This window comes from Prionailurus viverrinus, chromosome B3, assembly GCF_022837055.1.
Source record: "Prionailurus viverrinus isolate Anna chromosome B3, UM_Priviv_1.0, whole genome shotgun sequence".
In the NCBI taxonomy this organism is placed as follows: Eukaryota; Metazoa; Chordata; class Mammalia; order Carnivora; family Felidae; genus Prionailurus; species Prionailurus viverrinus.
In genome coordinates this window covers 19159201-19178572 of record NC_062566.1, presented here as the reverse complement: position 1 = coordinate 19178572, position 19372 = coordinate 19159201, and the positions used below count along the sequence as shown (strand labels likewise).

Genomic DNA, 19372 nt, shown 5'->3' with positions numbered 1-19372 from the left:
CTTACAATAAAGTGTTGAATATGCCATGCGATTTATTGAATACTGTACTGAAAGTGAAAAATATAATGGTTGCATGGGCACAGACTGCATGGCTGACTGGTAGCTGTGGCACCCTGCTATTGTCCAGCATCAAGAAAGAGTATCATGCCTTAGATCACTAGCCTGAGAAAACATAAAAAAAAAAATTAAATTTTCAGTATTGCTCTCTTGGGTCCTTGTTTCCAAGATGACCAAGAAAAGAAGAAATAATGGCCATGTTGCAAAAAGGGTCACATGTAGCCTATTTGTGGCACCAGCTATACCCACTGCATGCCCAAGGACAGGGCCATTAAGAAGTTCCTTTTATGTGGGTGGCTCTGTCGGCTCAGGTCATGATCTCATGGTTCATGACTTCCAGCCCCAGATCAGGCTGTCAGCGCATAGCCCACTTCAAATCCTGTATCTTCCTCTCTTCCCCTCCCCTGCTCACACACACACTCTCTCAAAAAGAAAAAAAAAACATTAAAACAAAAAAAGTTCCTTTTATTCAGAACATAGTAGAGGCCACCACTGCCAGAGACATTTCCAAAGTGAGTATCTTAGTTGCCTATGTGCTTCCCAAGCTGTATGTGAAGCTACATTACTGTGGGAGTTGTGCCATTCACAGCAAAATGGTCAGGAATTGCTCTGGTGAAGCACAAAAAGACCAAATACCCCTACCCAGATTAAAATTTTCTTTTCTATTTTTCTTTTAGAGAGGGAGAGAGAATGTGTGTATGCATGGGAGAGGGGCAGAGAAAGAGAGAGGAAAGAATCTTAAGCAGGATCCATGCTCAGCCCAGAGCTGGCATGGAGTTCCATCCCACAAACCATGAGATCATGACCTGAGCTAAAATCAAGGGTTAGAAGCTCAACCAAATGAACCTCCGAAACATTCCCAAACCCTACATTTAGACCAGCTGGTGCTTCCCCACAACCTCCACTGAAGTCCATGTAAGGAAGTAAGTCCTTAAGTACTGAAGAGAAATTGTTCTCTGGAAAAAACAAACAAACAAACATGGAGTTTATACTTTAAAAAAATTTGAAGCATGATTTCTACGAAATGAGTATTGCATTTGCACGATTGTAAAGCTGAAAAATCATAACTTGAACCATTATAAATTGGGGACTATCATAGTTATATAGAACTACATATTTTTTTAAGTTTATTTATTTGGAGAGAGAGAGAGCACAAGTGAGGAAGAGGCAGAGAGAGAGAGGGAGAGAGAAAATCCCAAGCAGGCTTCACACTGTCAGTGCAGGGCCTGATACAGGGCTCTGTCTATCTCATGAATCATGAGCTGAAATCAAGAGTCAACTGAGCCACTCAGGTGCCCCAATATCTATACTTTTTTTTACCTGAAAGGACCTAAAATCAATTTTAATAGCACCAAGACCTTGATTTCTAAACACCTTTCCCCTATGCCTATTTTTAATTTATGAATTTGAATGGTTAATATATTCACATGTTGAAAAATCATAATGTACAAAATGACATGTAATGGCAAGTCTGCCTTCCATCCCTGATGACCATATAGCTGTATTTTCCTGGTGAAGACTCAGTTTACAACCACTGTCCTGGCATGATGATGAATAGTTTCTTCTTCCTCTCAGAAGTATGTTATTTTGGATAAGTTATATAGACACTCTAGTTGGATCCGTCTTCCTTTGCCATGCTGCCACTCTAAGACATACAGAATCACCTGTGTTATCACTGTCTATGTATACTTCTGGAAGAATTTTATGCATATATAAGTAAATACATACATATATATTAAAGAAATGGCTACTGTTAACTTTATTTTGAAGCAAATTTACATAGTATATAGAAATGGCAACTCACTGATTTTAAATATTTTGCCATATTTGGTTTGTCATGTTTTGAGCTACCATCATTTTCACCTGGATTGTAGTTTCCAGCCCCTTCCTTTCTCCACCTTTTAAATTATTTGGGAAAATTAATACACAAAAGAAGACTCCAAAAGGATAATATTGAAAACTTTATGGAGTAGGACACTGGCAGAAATGATAAAAGAGGAAAGAGAGTGCTAAAGCAGTAGAGTGGGAGGTGGGGGCGCATAAGGAAGGCTTGCAATCCTAATTTTGAGAATCAAAGAATTACAAAAGCATCTATGTACCTCCTGACTTATCTGTGATTGACATAAAACACTGAAAATATCCTTTCTCCCAGCAGCCCTTTATAAACTTAATGACTAACACATACACCATGGTAGCATAGGCCTAAATAAATAAATAAATGACTGAAATTTTAACTTTTCCTACCTCACTCCTGAATAACTTCAGTGCAAGCCTTCATACACAATTCCATGTTAGTCAGTAAAAGGAATAATCATGTGGATTTTTCCCTTATCATGTTCACAGTCCAATAAAGAATTAGAACTATTTAATGGAATTAAAATTTTTTTCTTGGTTATTTATTTTTGAGAGAGAGAGAGTGAGCAAGCTAGCAAGTGAGCGAGCACAAGCAGGGGACAGGCAGAGAGAGAGGGAGAGGGAGAAACAGAATCCAAATCAGGCTCCAGGCTCCAAGCTGTCAGCACAGAGTCCAATGCGGGTCTTGAACCCATGAACCATGAGATCATGACCTAAGCTGAAGTCAGACTCTTAGGTCCAGTGGTGACTAAACCACACTGAAATTTGAATTTAAGTAGTAATAAAATAACTACAGATAAACAAGAGTTCTTAGTCCCTCATTCCCCAGCCAAACCTCTAGCTAGACATGCACATATCTATTCACAATATCCATTTATCACTTTTCACATTGCTGAATATAAAAATCTGGTTTACTCCTACTTTTAAGTGTAAGGATCTAAGGATATACACACTTAAAAGATCATGGCAGTAGTGTTGGTGATAATTGATCACTACACATGACTCAGGCAATCATCAGGTATAGAAGGGCCCTATCTATTGTGGATTTTTTTGTATACCATATAAAATGGTATCACTCATACATATGTACATATATTTAATGTACACAAATATGCATAAGTGTTAGTATTAGATATACAGTAGTGATAGACATAGAGATTAATAGAATTATCTGGAGATGAAAATGAACAACTGGAACTACATACAGCATAGATAAATATTGAAAACATAACACAGCCATATTCTGGAGATACTGTGGGTTCAGTTCCAGAATACTGAAATAAAGTGACTATTGCAACAAAGTGAGTCAAATGAATTTTTTGGTTTTCCAGTGCATATACAAGTTATGTTTACACTCTACTGCGCTACTGTAGTTTATTATGTGTGTAATAGTATTATGTCTTAAAAAAAAAAAAGAACATACCTTATTTTAAACATACTTTATTGCTAAAAAATGCTACCCATCAACTTAGCTTTTGGTGAATCATGATCACTGTTATAAATCTTTATAATAAATAAATTTAAAAGTTTAAAATATTGTGGATGTGACACAGAGACATGAAATAAGCAAGTGCTGTCAGAAAATGGCACAGGTACACTTGGTTAATTCAGGATTGTTGTAAACATTCATACTGTAAAAAAATGCAATATTTGGGGCTCCTGGCTGGCTTAGTCAGAAGAGCATGTGACTCTTGATCTTGGCGTTGTGAGTTCAAGCTCCAGGGATGTAGATTACTAAAAACAAACAAATAAATAAAAAAGGGGCACCTGGGTGGCTCAGTTGGTTAAGCGTCCAACTCTTGATTTTGGCTCAGGTCATGATCTCATGGTTCATGAATTTGAGCCCCACGTCAGGCTCTGCACTGTCAAATTTTCTCTCCCCCTCTCTTTGCCCCTCCCCAGCTTACACACTCTCTCTGAAAACAAACAAACAAACATTTAAAAATAAATAAATAAAACTTTTAAAAAATGCAGTGTCTGTGAGGCACAATAAAATGTAGTATACTTATATTAAGCTAAAAACAAACCAATAAAACAGGCAGTTAAGAGCAAGTAAACGCTATAAACTGTATAGCTTATGTATGTAATCACAAGGGATAAAACTATAAAGAGCAGCTTGGAGGATTCATCTCCATTGGAAGATGACATCAAGATTGGGAAGGGAAGGAGGAAGAAGGTGATAAATCTTTTTATGAGGAGAAATTTCCCTACGTGTACCACAATTGTTAATGTTTTAACAAATGTGTTCTAAATAGTCTTGGAAATTTCCTAGTCCTCATAAGAAATATCAGAGAAGTTTTGCTGAAAAATCTTGCTTTGCATTCATATCATTTTTTTTACTGTTTCATACTATATGCAGATCTTCAATAAATGCTGTAAATTGTTCCTCCCCACCCTGCAAAAACAAAAACAAAAAAGAAGGGATACCCATAGATGCTCAACGTCGGCCCTCATCAGGGAAATACAAATCAAAACCACACTCAGATATCACCTCACGCCAGTCAGAGTGGCCAAAATGAACAAATCAGGAGACTATAGATGCTGGCGAGGATGTGGAGAAACAGGAACCTTCTTGCACTGTTGGTGGGAATTCAAACTGGTGCAGTGCTCTGGAAAACAGTGTGGAGGTTCCTCAAAAAATTAAAAATAGACCTACCCTATGACCCAGCAGTAGCACTGCTAGGAATTTACCCAAGGGATACAGGAGTACTGATGCATAGGGCCACTTGTACCCCAATGTTTATAGCAGCACTCTCAACAATAGCCAAATTATGGAAAGAGCCTAAGTGTCCATCAACTGATGAATAAAGAAACTGTGGTTTATATACACAATGGAGTACTACGCAGCAATGAGAAAGAATGAAATATGGCCCTTTGTAGCTACGTGTATGGAACTGGAGAGTGTTATGCTAAGTGAAATAAGCCATACAGAGAAAGACAGATACCGTATGTGTTCACTCTTATGTGGATCCTGAGAAACTTAACAGGAACCCATGGGGGAGGGGAAGAAAAAAAAAAAAGAGGTTAAAGTGGGAGAGAGCCAAAGCATAAGAGACTCTTAAAAATTGAGAACAAACTGAGGGCTGATGGGGGGTGGGTGATGGGTATTGAGGAGGGCACCTTTTGGGATGAGCACTGGGTGTTGTATGGAAACTAATTTGACAATAAATTTCATATATTAAAAAAAAAAGAAGGGATACCCAATAGTTATGAGAAAGCCAGGGATCTTCCTTCACTTGGTTATGAGCCTGAATAAGCCTCTATGATATTTTTACCTTTAAAATGGAATATTCTATGGAAAGCAAGAAGAACACTGGCCAATAAAGAAAAGTATTCTATAGATGCTGGCTGATAGCGGTTATATTCACATCATCTGTTAAATGCAATGCCTGACAATCCTAGGTTCTGTTCAAAAGCAAAATTGTTTTAATGGACGAAAGAGAACTGTTGTGAGTTGGCCTGAATGGCTGTCCCCTTTTCCGCACTGGCCACTTAGAAATGCAAAGCACGAATTAAGTCTTGAATCCTCCTTCTGACATGCTGACAGGACCAGGGCAGAACATAAACGTCGTTTACCAAGTCCTAGGCTGTTCACTTACCTTGGCATTCAACTCGTATTTCTGGCTGGAGCTCTTTAACCACAGCATGACTTGGAGAAATTGACCCTGCTTGTTGCCTGTTGCAATAAATACCATGCCTTAAGATTCTACATCAAGTTACTCTCTCACTCCCTTACCTGGAAACTTAGCTGGGTTCTCCTCAGACTAATAGAAAAAAGACTCTTCTTGAGTGCAAATAGAAGTGATTCCCAGCTTGCTTTGGAGCAATACTTTCTGGAAGGGGCTACAACTCCTCTAGGATCAGTGTTTTTAAAGCATATAAAAACATTCACCTGCTTCTTTTTAATTCCCCATATAAGCCTCAGGGAAAAACTCTGATCACCTGCTAATGTCAATCTTCTTAAACATGGTTGCATCAGGAACCTTCACAAGCTGAACTTGTAGTTCCAGTTCTGTTGACTTTGGATCACATCCAGTCCTGCACTAAGGCAATCCTGTCAGAAGAGACTAATAGTTGACAGTTGTAATACTGTAACTGTCTTTGCATCTATGCCAATCCAAGAATTTGTGAATGTCCCCACCAGCCAACTTGTGGGATGTGTCTGCTGTCAGTTAGAAGCTGTTCTGAGATAGGAAGGGAAGATAGTATACCTTTAGGGCATGCTTGTTAAATCCCTACTTGGAAGGGTGCCACACCTGGGTAATACACCCAAACAAATCTTAAACAGCAGCTGATTTACAACATAACCACAAAGCATTAGCTATCTAAATGCTCTCTGAGCTGAGCTCTGCTTCAGGGACTTGAGCTTTGGAGGAGAGCCTAGTCCAATGCTTTTCAAACTATAAGGAGCATAGGAATCGCTGGAGACAATATTACCATTTGGATTCTGATTCAGTAGGTCTGGGATGAGAACTCAGATTTGCATTTCTAACAAGACTCCAGCTGATGCCAATTGGTGTTTGTTCACTTAGAGTAACAAAGGTTTAGCATCCTGCTTAAGGTTGTACTTGTCAGGGACATGTATGTTGATAGAATCCTAATTTTTAAAAATTTTTTTAACGTTTATTTATTTTTGAGACAGAGAGAGACAGAGCATGAACAGGGGAGGGGCAGAGAGAGAGACACACACAGAATCTGAAACAGGCTGCAGGCTCTGAGCGGTCAGCACAGAGCCCCACGCGGGGCTCGAAATCACCGTGAGATCATGACCTGAGCCGAAGTCGGACGCTTAACCAACCAAGCCACACAGGCGCCCCGATAGAATCCTAATTTTAACTAAACTTATGTGGGATCTTGAACAAGTCCTTTCCCTCCAGAGGTGAGTTTATGACTAACCCCCCTCCCACATTTGCCTTGATAAAGTTTGAGTTTAAAGCACTCATTTACATATTAGACTGAGCTTCAGTTCTGCACTCTCATATTTGGTAAATTTCTGTGATTTTCTCTATCCCAGTTAGTGAACCTTCAGTTGCACTGCTTACACTATCATTTCTCTCAGAGTGTGGTCCTCAGATCAATCCTGGCACTTGTAAGAAACAAATTCTCATGCCCCAAAGCAGACCTAGTAAATTAGAAACCTGGGCGGGGGGTTTCACCCTGTGTCTTAACAAGCCCTCAGATTATGCTCATGAACACTCAAGTAGGAGAACCATTGCCTTTGCCAGAGGGATATAGCAGAGTCAAGCAGAACCACCGGAAAAAAACAAAATATCCAAAAATGAGGAAAGAGCTAAATTATGAGGTAAAATTATAATTGAGATAATTACTTTATTGATATGAAAAATGTTTCTGATATTAAGAAAAATTTTCTAAGGATCTCTAACTGATACAGGAGGTGGTGAACTAGACAGGGTATGCATGCAAGTGGAGGGTAAAGAGTGAGAAGCTAAAGATGTAAGATTTCTACTCACATAAGAGATATTACCTTCAGTGACTGGATAAAGGGGCAGCAAATTCTAAGACAGCTTCATATAGACTGAAGTTGAGAATTACAAAGAGAAAAGCTGTATCATATTGTTCAAAATACAAGTATATGAATCTGAAGATAATGCATAAATATGATTTGTATCCCTTGGAAAGGGGAGATACATATGGGAGAAAGGGAACATTTTATCAAAAACTTGATATCCAGGGTGCCTGGCTGGCTCAGTTGGTAGGGCATGTGACTCTTGATATTGGGGTTGTGAGTTTGAGCCCCACATTGGGTGTAGACATTACTTAAAAAAACTCACAAAACTTGATTTTTTGCATATACACACACACAAAACTGAAACAAACAAATATATACTGTTATGTTGTGTAATACCCACATAATCTTTTAAGATAAAGCAAGTGGCACTTTGGCAAATTTGCTCCAAGAAGCCCCTATTTCTGCCCTATGTGAGGAGACAGACTTCATAGAAAAGTGATAGAGTGATGAAATCAAATGAAAACTGAGTATTTATTATAATCAGAGTCTTATTAACCTAAAAACAAAATTAATTCTATCATCACTTACTGAAAAATATCCCAAACATTTTGAGAAATATATTAAGAACCAAACCAAAAAAATCGTTTTGAAAGGAAGGCATCTAAACAAATTTGCTCTCAGATGACTTCTGTAGCCATAGAATTAATGCAAAAATATTTTCATATTGTTTTGTGTAAAATTCAAAGCTCCCTTTAGGCCACATTTGTAAAGCTAAAACTAAATGAAAAAGATAAAAGATAAATGGGTAAAATTAGATCATTTAAAGTGTGTATTATATAGGGGACCTCTTTGGAGTGTCGCTGCAAATTCATGTTTAAAATTTTTTTTAACATTTATTTATTATTGAGAGACAGAGCGTGAGCAGGGGAGGGGTAGAGAGAGGGGAGACAAAGAATCTGAAGTAGGCTCCAGGCTCTGAGCTGTCAGTACATAGCCCGACTTGGGTCTCAAACTCACTGTGAGATCACGGCCTGAGCTGAAGTCAGTCGCCTAACCAACTGAGCCACCCAGGCACCCCTGCAAGCTCATGTTTTAAAAATCTAAATCCTAAACATAATGACGAAAGCACGAAAACACGCAAATATGAAACAGGTAGGTTTCCCAGGGTTGCAGAAAGGAAAACAGGCAGTGGAAGAGCAGAGAAGCAGGCAGGATTGACCCCCATGGGCCTCCAACAGCTAAGTCACCTTCCTGCAGTGCTCAGGGATGGGGGACGGAGACCAGCTGGCTGTGCAGGCTTTTTTCCTCAGGCAGATTGTCCTGGAATGGTTTGCTGAAAACAATGTGCATCACAAGAGCTTAGTAGTGGAACCCCTAGAGAAACTTTTAGTAATATTTTATAATGATTTGTACAATAATCATAACTTTTAAATGATTTTAATATTCAAAATAGGCTACATTGGTCTGAAAAAAAAAACTTCAAAATTACTACTTAAGTTCATTCCCTCAAGATGCTCTGAAAGTACAAGTTTTAAGTAATTAAGAGAACATAACACCACCATACAACATATGTTCCTTTAAAAAGTGTTTGATTCAGAGAAATTAAATCATTGACAAAAAAAGGACACCATATTTTTTCAAATGAAATTATCCTTCATTTTTATACATTCCTATTTTTCAGAGATTTTTTACCTTAAAAAATGTGCTCTTAATTAAAATTTCGATCTTGGCATATATTACATACTGAACAAATACATGCTGCTACTGACTAAATTTACAATATTAACATTATATGACCTATATAATACATATGCACACATACAATGAAGCACATATAGAAGCACGAGTTGTATTTCTTCAGTGGATATCTGAATAGAAAGAAACCAAAATGCGATGTTGCAAGGTGTAACTGCACAACTCAGAACACTGAGGTGGACTTTTATTTACCAATTTTTGAATTGATTATTGTTTCAATTTCTTACATTAGCACACATTCCTTCTTTTTTTTATTTAATAGTTATTTTTATTTTTGAGAGAGACAGGAAATGAATGAGGGAAAGGCAGAGAGAGAGAGGGAGACACAGAAGCAAACTCCAGGCTCTGAACTGTCAGCACAGAGCCCAATGCTGGGCTCAAACCCACAAACTGCGAGATCACAACCTGAACCAAAGTCAGACACTCAACCAACTGAGCCACCAAGGTGCCCTAGCACATTCCTTCTTAAAAAAATAAAGTCAACATGGCTATATACATACATATATATACAATCTTACTTTATATGTATATATATATATATAATCTTATATATGTGTATATATATATAATCTTATATATATGTGTATATATATAATCTTATATATACATACATATATATATATATATGTATATATATATAATTTAAAAAAACCCTGGGAATAATTGAGGATCATTCCTAAATATGATACTAGGAGTTTTATCCTGTTGTAATTATTCTCTTCCTCCCCTTAGCTTTTCTGTAGTCCTAAATTTTCTATCATTACATTAAAAAAATAAATAAAAATTAATAAATAAATAATAGAATTAAAAAAGTTAAAAGTCAACTTCCAAATAATTAAGAGTAAAGAAAATAAGAAATCATAGTTTTGGAGTGATTTGGAATATTAATTTGCTAAAATTGTGGAATGCAATAGATAAAAGTTTCTGCTATATTTTTCTAATATATATTGAAATGGTAAAGTGAAGACCAGTACTGTGGAAATGGGTCCATTGGACAATAATGTTAAGGCAGAAAAGTGAGTTCCAGTGCAAGCTGGTGAGAGGAAGGAAAGGGAGAAGTGATGCATTCAGTAAGGGTGAAAATAAAGTTCAGTAGCTACTTTTAAGAGAATTCAGAATTACTTATTTCAAAAATTTGCAGAACACACAAAAATTGTCAAAGAACATTTTTAAAAGTCAAAATTTTGTTATTTTTAACAGAAATCTTGAAAGATAGATGAAATTTTGTCCTAGTCAAGCAAATGTTCTTGAGTTAATTCGATTTTTTTAAAGGAAAATACCAAAGAATGCAAGACAAAACCTAAAATTTCACTTTAGTAAATATGGTATTCCCATTTAAATAAATGAATGAAGCATAATAGCTTCAATATAATTTTAAAAGTATTTGAAAATTCAGACCAATGGAAATAGATAAAAGAGAAGTAAAAACATAAATGTTTCTAAGTCACGTTTTACAGACGATTATCATAAAACAAAAATTCTATGGACCTAAAAACACCACTTTATTTTTCTGTAGCCATAGAATTAATTTTTGGAGGCTAATAACCTCCATATGCATAAATTCCCAAATCAAAACACAAGAATAACCACTTCTCCCCCCCCCCCCCCTTATAGATGGTCTTTTTCTCCATGGAGTAAACTACTGATGGAAATTCCCCTAAGGTAAGAATACAACAGATGCCAGGAAGACAGAAGTGAGGAGGCGGAAGGAAGTCACGTGGGACGCCTCTCCCTTATGCAATACAGCTGCTCATGAGATCCTCCCTTGTGGGCCACTGCCCTCCCTTCCATTCTGGACCATCCCTGGTGCCCTGCGAGAAACTCTACAGCGTGGAAAGGTGGCACATTTTCTGCTGGAGGTCACAGTCCTGGCACACTGGTGGAACCTGGAACAACAAACTTCTGGACTCTGGGATTTGGGACAATGGCTGCATTGTTTCTGGTTTCCCACTATCGGCTTCCCTGTAGATGGTCCACAAGTAAGATTTTCTGATTAATACAGAAAATTCAAAATTGGCATACCATAAAATTTAATCTTCCAGAGAAGCATTATAAAATTTATTTTAATGTTTATTTATTTTGAAGGAAAGAGAAGCAGGTGACCAGGTGAGAGGCAGAAAGAGAGGACAGAATCTTAGGACAGCTCCAGGTTCTGAGGTGTCAGCACAGAGCTGAACATAGGGATCAAACTCAGGAGCTGTGAGATGACCTGAGCTGAAGTCCGATACTTAATCGACTGAACCACCCAGGGGTGCCCCAGAAAAAGCATTAGAAATCAAAACGCAATATGTAGCAACATTCTATCAGGAAACCACAGACTTGAAGACACTTTTGTCCTGTTTTAAAATTTCAAATTCTCGCTCTCTCCCCGGTATCTCACCGCTGTGTCAGTGCAGTTAGGCATCAGCAAATTAATGAGAGGAGAGAGGAGGCCCCTGCTCTTGGGCACCCGCAGAAACTTACTCCAGCTCCAGACACACCGTAAACACTTTCATCTAACGGAAGATAAGCTGTGAAATCGGATTTCCGAACCACAAGACACTTGTGTAAAAACTGCATTCCATGCCAGGCCTGAAATGTTCCAAAGCTCAGTTTGCTATCAGCATCCCAGGTGGTGCAATTAATAAAGAGCTAGCGTGGGGCCACTGGCACAAACAAGGCAGCTCCTTAGAACCTGAACTTCCTATTTGTTCTATTCCTTGGGTAGATAACGCCTGTTAATTACTCTGGAGGTTTTGTTAGAACATTCTATCTGGTCTCGCTGGATCAAGCTCTCATCTCCAGATCGCCCTATATGGGGAACTGAAAATAATCCTCGTTTCAATGCATTTTCTTTTAGAAATTATTTTGGCGAGGAGAGAGGGAAGATGGCAGCGTAGGAGGACGCTGGGCTCACTGTGCGTCCTGCTGATCACTTAGATTCCACCGACACCTGCCTAAATAACCCAGAAAACCGCCAGAGGATTAGCAGAACGGAGTCTCTGGAGCCAAGTGCAGACAAGAGGCCCACGGAAGAGGGGCCCCTACTGAAGTGGATCACCTAAGGAGAAGCGAGCTAAGCCTGCCCCTCCTGCCCCCGTGCACCTTGCGTACCCACCCCAGCTAATACGCCAGATCCCCAGCATCACAAGCCTGGCAGGGTGCAAGTAGCCCAGACGGCCACACCACCCCACAGTGAATCCCGCCCCTAGGAGAGGGGAAGAGAAGGCACACACCAGTCTGATTGCGGCCCCAGCGGTGGACTGGGGGCAGACATCAGGTTGGACTGTGGCCCCGCCCACCAGCTCCAGTTATACACCATAGCACAGGGGAAGTGCTCTGCAGGTCCTCACCACTCCAGGGACTATCCAAAATGACCAAGCAGAAGAAGTCCCCTCAGAAGAATCTCCAGGAAATAACAACAGCTAATGAACTGATCAAAAAGGATTTAAATAATATAACAGAAAGTGAATTTAGAATAATAGTCATAAAATTAATCCCTGGGCTTGAAAACAGTATAGAGGACAGCAGAGAATCTCTTGCTACAGAGATCAAGGGACTAAGGAACAGTCACGAGGAGCTGAAAAGCGCTTTAAATGAAATGCAAAACAAAATGGAAACCACCACAGCTCGGCTTGAAGAGGCAGAGGAGAGAATAGGTGAACTAGAAGATAAAGTTATGGAAAAAGAGGAAGCTGAGAAAAAGAGAGATAAAAAAATCCAGGAGTATGAGGGGAAAATTAGAGAACTAAGTGATACACTAAAAAGAAATAATATACACATAATTGGTATCCCAGAGGAGGAAGAGAGAGGGAAAGGTGCTGAAGGGGTACTTGAAGAAATTATAGCTGAGAACTTCCCTGAACTGGGGAAGGAAAAAGGCATTGAAATCCAAGAGGCACAGAAAACTCCCTTCAGACGTAACTTGAATCGATCTTCTGCACGACATATCATAGTGAAACTGGCAAAATACAAAGATAAAGAGAAAATTCTGAAAGCAGCAAGGGATAAACGTGCCCTCACATATAAAGGGAGACCTATAAGACTCGTGACTGATCTCTCTTTTGAAACTTGGCAGGCCAGAAAGAATTGGCACGAGATCTTCAGTGTGCTAAACAGAAAGAATATGCAGCCAAGAATCCTTTATCCAGCAAGTCTGTCATTTAGAATAGAAGGAGAGATAAAGGTCTTCCGAAACAAACAAAAACTGAAGGAATTTGTCACCACTAAACCAGCCCTACAAGAGATCCTAAGGGGGACCCTGTGAGACAAAGTCCCAGAGACATCACTACAAGCATAAAACATACAGACATCACAATGACTCTAAACCCCTATCTTTCTATAATAACACTGAATGTAAATGGATTAAATGCGCCAACCAAAAGACAGAGGGTATCAGAATGGATAAAAAAACAAGACCCATCTATTTGCGGTCTACAAGAGACTCATTTTAGACCTGAGGACACCTTTAGATTGAGAGTGAGGGGATGGAGAATTATTTATCATGCGACTGGAAGCCAAAAGAAAGCTGGAGTAGCCATACTTATATCAGACAAAGTAGACTTTAAATTAAAGGCTGTAACAAGAGATGAAGAAGGGCATTATATAATAATTACAGGGTCTATCCATCAGGAAGAGCTAACAATTATAAATGTCTATGCGCCGAATACCGGAGCCCCCAAATATATAAAACAATTACTCATAAACATAAGCAACCTTATTGATAAGAATGTGGTAATTGCAGGGGACTTTAACACTCCACTTACAAAAATGGATAGATCATCTAGACACACGGTCAATAAAGAAACAAGGGCCCTGAATGAGACATTGGATCAGATGGACTTGACAGATATATTTAGAACTCTGCATCCCAAAGCAACAGAATATACTTTCTTCTCGAGTGCACATGGAACATTCTCCAAGATAGATCATATACTGGGTCACAAAACAGCCCTTCATAAGTTTACAAGAATTGAAATTATACCATGCATACTTTCAGACCACAATGCTATGAAGCTTGAAATCAACCACAGGAAAAAGTCTGGAAAACCTCCAAAAGCATGGAGGTTAAAGAACACCCTAGTAACGAATGAGTGGGTCAACCAGGCAATTAGAGAAGAAATTAAAAAATATATGGAAACAAACGAAAATGAAAATACAACAATCCAAATGCTTTGGGACGCAGTGAAGGCAGTCCTGAGAGGAAAATACATTGCAATCCAGGCCTATCTCAAGAAACAAGAAAAATCCCAAATACAAAATCTAACAGCACACCTAAAGGAACTAGAAGCAGAACAGCAAAGGCAGCCTAAACCCAGCAGAAGAAGAGAAATAATAAAGATCAGAGCAGAAATAAACAATATAGAATCTAAAAAAACTGTAGAGCAGATCAACGAAACCAAGAGTTGATTTTCTGAAAAAATAAACAAAATTGACAAACCTCTAGCCAGATTCTCAAAAAGAAAAGGGAGATGACCCAAATAGATAAAATCATGAATGAAAATGGAATTATTACAACCAATCCCTCAGAGATACAATTATCAGGGAATACTATGAAAAATTATATGCCAACAAATTGGACAACCTGGAAGAAACGGACAAATTCCTAAACACCTACACTCTTCCAAAACTCAATCAGGAGGAAATAGAAAGCTTGAACAGACCCATAACCAGCGAAGAAATTGAATCGGTTATCAAAAATCTCCCAAGAAATAAGAGTCCAGGACTAGATGGCTTCCCAGGGGAGTTCTACCAGACGTTTAAAGCAGAGATAATACCTATCCTTCTCAAGCTATTCCAAGAAATAGAAGGGGAAGGAAAACTTCCAGACTCATTCTATGAAGCCAGTGTTACTTTGATTCCTAAACCAGACAGAGACCCAGTAAAAAAAGAGAACTACAGGCCAATATCCCTGATGAATATGGATGCAAAAATTCTCAATAAGATACTAGCAAATCGAATTCAACGGCATATAAAAAGAATTATTCACCATGATCAAGTGGGATTCATTCCTGGGATGCAGGGCTGGTTCAACATTCACAAATCAATCAACGTGATACATCACATTAACAAAAAAAAAAAAAAAAAAGAGAAGAACCATATGATCCTGTCAATCGATGCAGAAAAGGCCTTTGACAAAATCCAGCACCCTTTCTTAATAAAAACCCTTGAGAAAGTCGGGATAGAAGGAACATACTTAAAGATCATAAAAGCCATTTATGTAAAGCCCACAGCTAACATCATCCTCAACGGGGAAAAACTGAGAGCTTTTTCCCTGAGATCAGGAACACAACAGGGATGCCCACTCTCACCGCTGTTGTTTAACATAGTGTTGGAAGTGCTAGCATCAGCAATCAGACAACAAAAGGAAATCAAAGGCATCAAAATTGGCAAAGATGAAGTCAAGCTTTCACTTTTTGCAGATGACATGATATTATACATGGAAAATCCTATAGACTCCACCAAAAGTCTGCTAGAACTGATACATGAATTCAGCAAAGTTGCAGGATACAAAATCAATGTACAGAAATCAGTTGCATTCTTATACACTAACAATGAAGCAACAGAAAGACAAATAAAGAAACTGATCCCATTCACAATTGCACCAAGAAGCATAAAATACCTAGGAATAAATCTAACCAAAGATGTAAAAGATCTGTATGCTGAAAACTATAGAAAGATTATGAAGGTAGTTGAAGAAGATATAAAGAAATGGAAAGACATTCCTTGCTCATGGATTGGAAGAATAAATATTGTCAAAATGTCAATACTACCCAAAGCTATCTACACATTCAATGCAATCCCAATCAAAATTGCACCAGCATTCTTCTCGAAGCTAGAGCAAGCAATCCTAAAATTCATATGTAACCACAAAAGGCCCTGGATAGCCAAAGTAATTTTGAAGAAGAAGACCAAAGCAGGAGGCATCACAATCCCAGACTTTAGCCTCTACTACAAAGCTGTCATCATCAAGACAGCATGGTATTGGCACAAAACCAGAAATATAGACCAATGGAATAGAATAGAAACCCCAGAACTAGACCCACAAACGTATGGCCAACTCATCTTTGACAAAGCAGGAAAGAACATCCAATGGAAAAAAGACAGTCTCTTTAACAAATGGTGCTGGGAGAAGTGGACAGCAACATGCAGAAGGTTGAAACTAGACCACTTTCTCACACCATTCACAAAAATAAACTCAAAATGGATAAGGACCTGAATGTGAGACAGGAAACCATCAAAACCATAGAGGAGAAAGCAGGAAAAGACTTCTCTGACCTCAGCCGTAGCAATCTTTTACTCGACACATCCCCAAAGGCAAGGGAATTAAAAGCAAAAGTGAATTACTGGGACCTTATGAAGATAAAAAGCTTCTGCACAGCAAAGGAAACAACCAACAAAACTAAAAGGCAACCAACGGAATGGGAAAAGATATTTGCAAATGACATATCAGACAAAGGGCTAGTATCCAAAATCTATAAAGAGCTCACCAAACTCCACACCCGAAAAACAAATAACCCAGTGAAGAAATGGGCAGAAAACATGAATAGACACTTCTCTAAAGAAGACATCCGGATGGCCAACAGGCACATGAAAAGATGTTCAACGTCGCTCCTCATCAGGGAAATACAAATCAAAACCACACTCAGATCTCACCTCACGCCAGTCAGAGTGGCCAAAATGAACAAATCAGGAGACTATAGATGCTGGAGAGGATGTGGAGAAATGGAACCCTCTTGCCCTGTTGGTGGGAATGCAAATTGGTGCAGCCGCTCTGGAAAGCAGTGTGGAGGTTCCTCAGAAAATTAAAAATAGACCTACCCTATGAACCAGCAATAGCACTGCTAGGAATTTACCCAAGGGATACAGGAGTACTGATGCATAGGGGCACTTGTACCCCAATGTTTATAGCAGCACTCTCAACAATAGCCAAATTATGGAAAGAGCCTAAATGTCCATCAACTGATGAATGGATAAAGAAATTGTGGTTTATATACACAATGGAGTACTACGTGGCAATGAGAAAGAATGAAATATGGCCTTTTGTAGCAACGTGGATGGAACTGGAGAGTGTGATGCTAAGTGAAATAAGCCATACAGAGAAAGACAGATACCATATGGTTTCACTTTTATGTGGATCCTGAGAAACTTAACAGGAACCCATGGGGGAGGGGGAGGAAAAAAGAAAAAAAAAAAAAAAAGAGGTTAGAGTGGGAGAGAGCCGAAGCATAAGAGACTGTTAAAAACTGAGAACAAACTGAGGGTTGATGGGGGGGAGGGTTGGGAGGGAGGGGAGAGTGGGTGATGGGTATTGAGGAGGGCACCTTGTGGGATGAGCACTGTGTGTTGTATGGAAACCAGTTTGACAATAAATTTCCTATATTATAAAAAAATTTCAAATTCTCGGTAAATTGACTTGATATTAACTGATTTTAATTTAAATCCCAGCTAATTTTCAGTATAGTAGTCTATTTGGTTGGGTGGAGGATAAAAAAATCTGACTTATTTCTTAGAGAATAAAATAGCTAACTTAAATCTAATGTTATAATTCCAATACACAGACAATATATTCTAACCTAACAGTACATTTTCAAACATGATAGGATATCAAGATCATTTTGACTATATAACGATGATTTCAAAGAGCTATAGAAAAAAGTGGATAAAGAATCTACTTCTTTTCTTCTTGTTTGAAGAATAGAAAAATTCAAAATTAGTAACTGGACTCCTTAAAATGAAAAATTGGCAAAACAAGAAATAATATGATGCAGCTAGAGAAACTCCAACAAGGTGAAAATAAAATGATAATTTTTTCTCAGTCATATTGGAATACTTTTTAAAAACAACCTAGCCAGGATTTAGTCTGTGAAATTACATTCATCTAATGAACCATCTTAAGAACATTGCAAATGATTAGGAAAATGACACACACACACACATTTATGGAAGGATGAATTTGACACAGAACAAACACAACTGAACAGATTTTATAATAAAATACAGCTATGTATGTGTGTCCATGGAAGCACACTCTTGTAGTCCATGTTTGTAAATGAAATCCATCAGTCTAATAGGGTTAGACCAACCTGAACAACAGTTAACTATAGAAAGTGGCATTAAAAAGTAGATATGGAGCCAGGTTTCCCTGTGGTTTTTACTGTAAATAATTCTGAGTTGTGTTGTTTCCCTGGAAGCAAAACATAGCATTATGTTTCAATTTTGAAATAAAGATTTTAAAAAGGTTCCTACTCAAATGAATGAAGTTATTTTTGTTTCTTGGGCCCCTGTTTTCCTCCTTATGACTCTTTCTCTGTTCAGCCTTGTGAGACTTTATCCCTTCCATAACAACTCAGCATTATCCCCAGCAGCTGCTGGTAACATACTGTGAGCTTTTGAATGAGACTGACTTTGACTTCTCATTTTCTTGATGCCAGATGGCGCTGCAATCCTAAATCCTAGAAATGAAATTAAGTTTCTATTCCTGAAACATGAGCAATAAAGGCATACAAGTAATTTGTGCATGGAATATTCACGGACTGGTTTGGAGTCTCACACAGGAAAGCCTAAGTAGATGAAAAAAATGGTGGGATAATTCCTTGTGAGCTCTCCCTTGGACTTCAGGATTTTTTTTTCCTCTCTGCTAAATGCTCTATCCTTTTGCCTGCATAGACTCTCTCTCTAAAACCAAGGGTTTGCATTAGCAAGCCTTTAAATAACAAGAAACCAAAATTTTAAATTTATAGGCACACCAACAGTATTCCTATTGAGAAGATGTCAGATGTAGGTAATCAATGTATAAGAAAAGAACAGCATACGATCAAGTAATCAAAGTGTCATTCCTTTAAAATTTAGCCTCTACATGTATATTCCATTTGATTCAGGTAGATGAAATATTATCTACCTGTGGTGCCTCAAATAGATTGTCATCTGTTCATATCCTATTTCCTACCTGGAACAGAAATCCTATTTTTGTATTCCCTGTTCTATTTTCCTTGAGTTTCTACTACTTACTTTTTTGTCTCTAGTCATCATTTACTTCCTCCAGGGAGCCTTCTCTGACCAATTAAATCTAAACTACATGCTCATCTATACCTCTGAAATCCTTCAGTACTGAAATCACAGGTTTCTACAATAGGAAAGGAAAAAAAAAAAGATTTTCTTTTTGCCATTCTAGATTGTCCACTGCGACTCTGTAACAAAAGCCAGATTAACAAGAGAAAAGTGTACAAATTTATTTAAGTTTTATGTAATACAGGA

The 19372-nt window shown here is 38.2% G+C and overlaps 1 pseudogene; it reads left to right on the top strand.

The window, feature by feature from the left end:
• The first annotated feature begins 226 nt into the window (after positions 1-226).
• Positions 227-976, top strand: LOC125168729 (40S ribosomal protein S26-like; annotated as a pseudogene).
• The last annotated feature ends 18396 nt before the right edge of the window (positions 977-19372 follow it).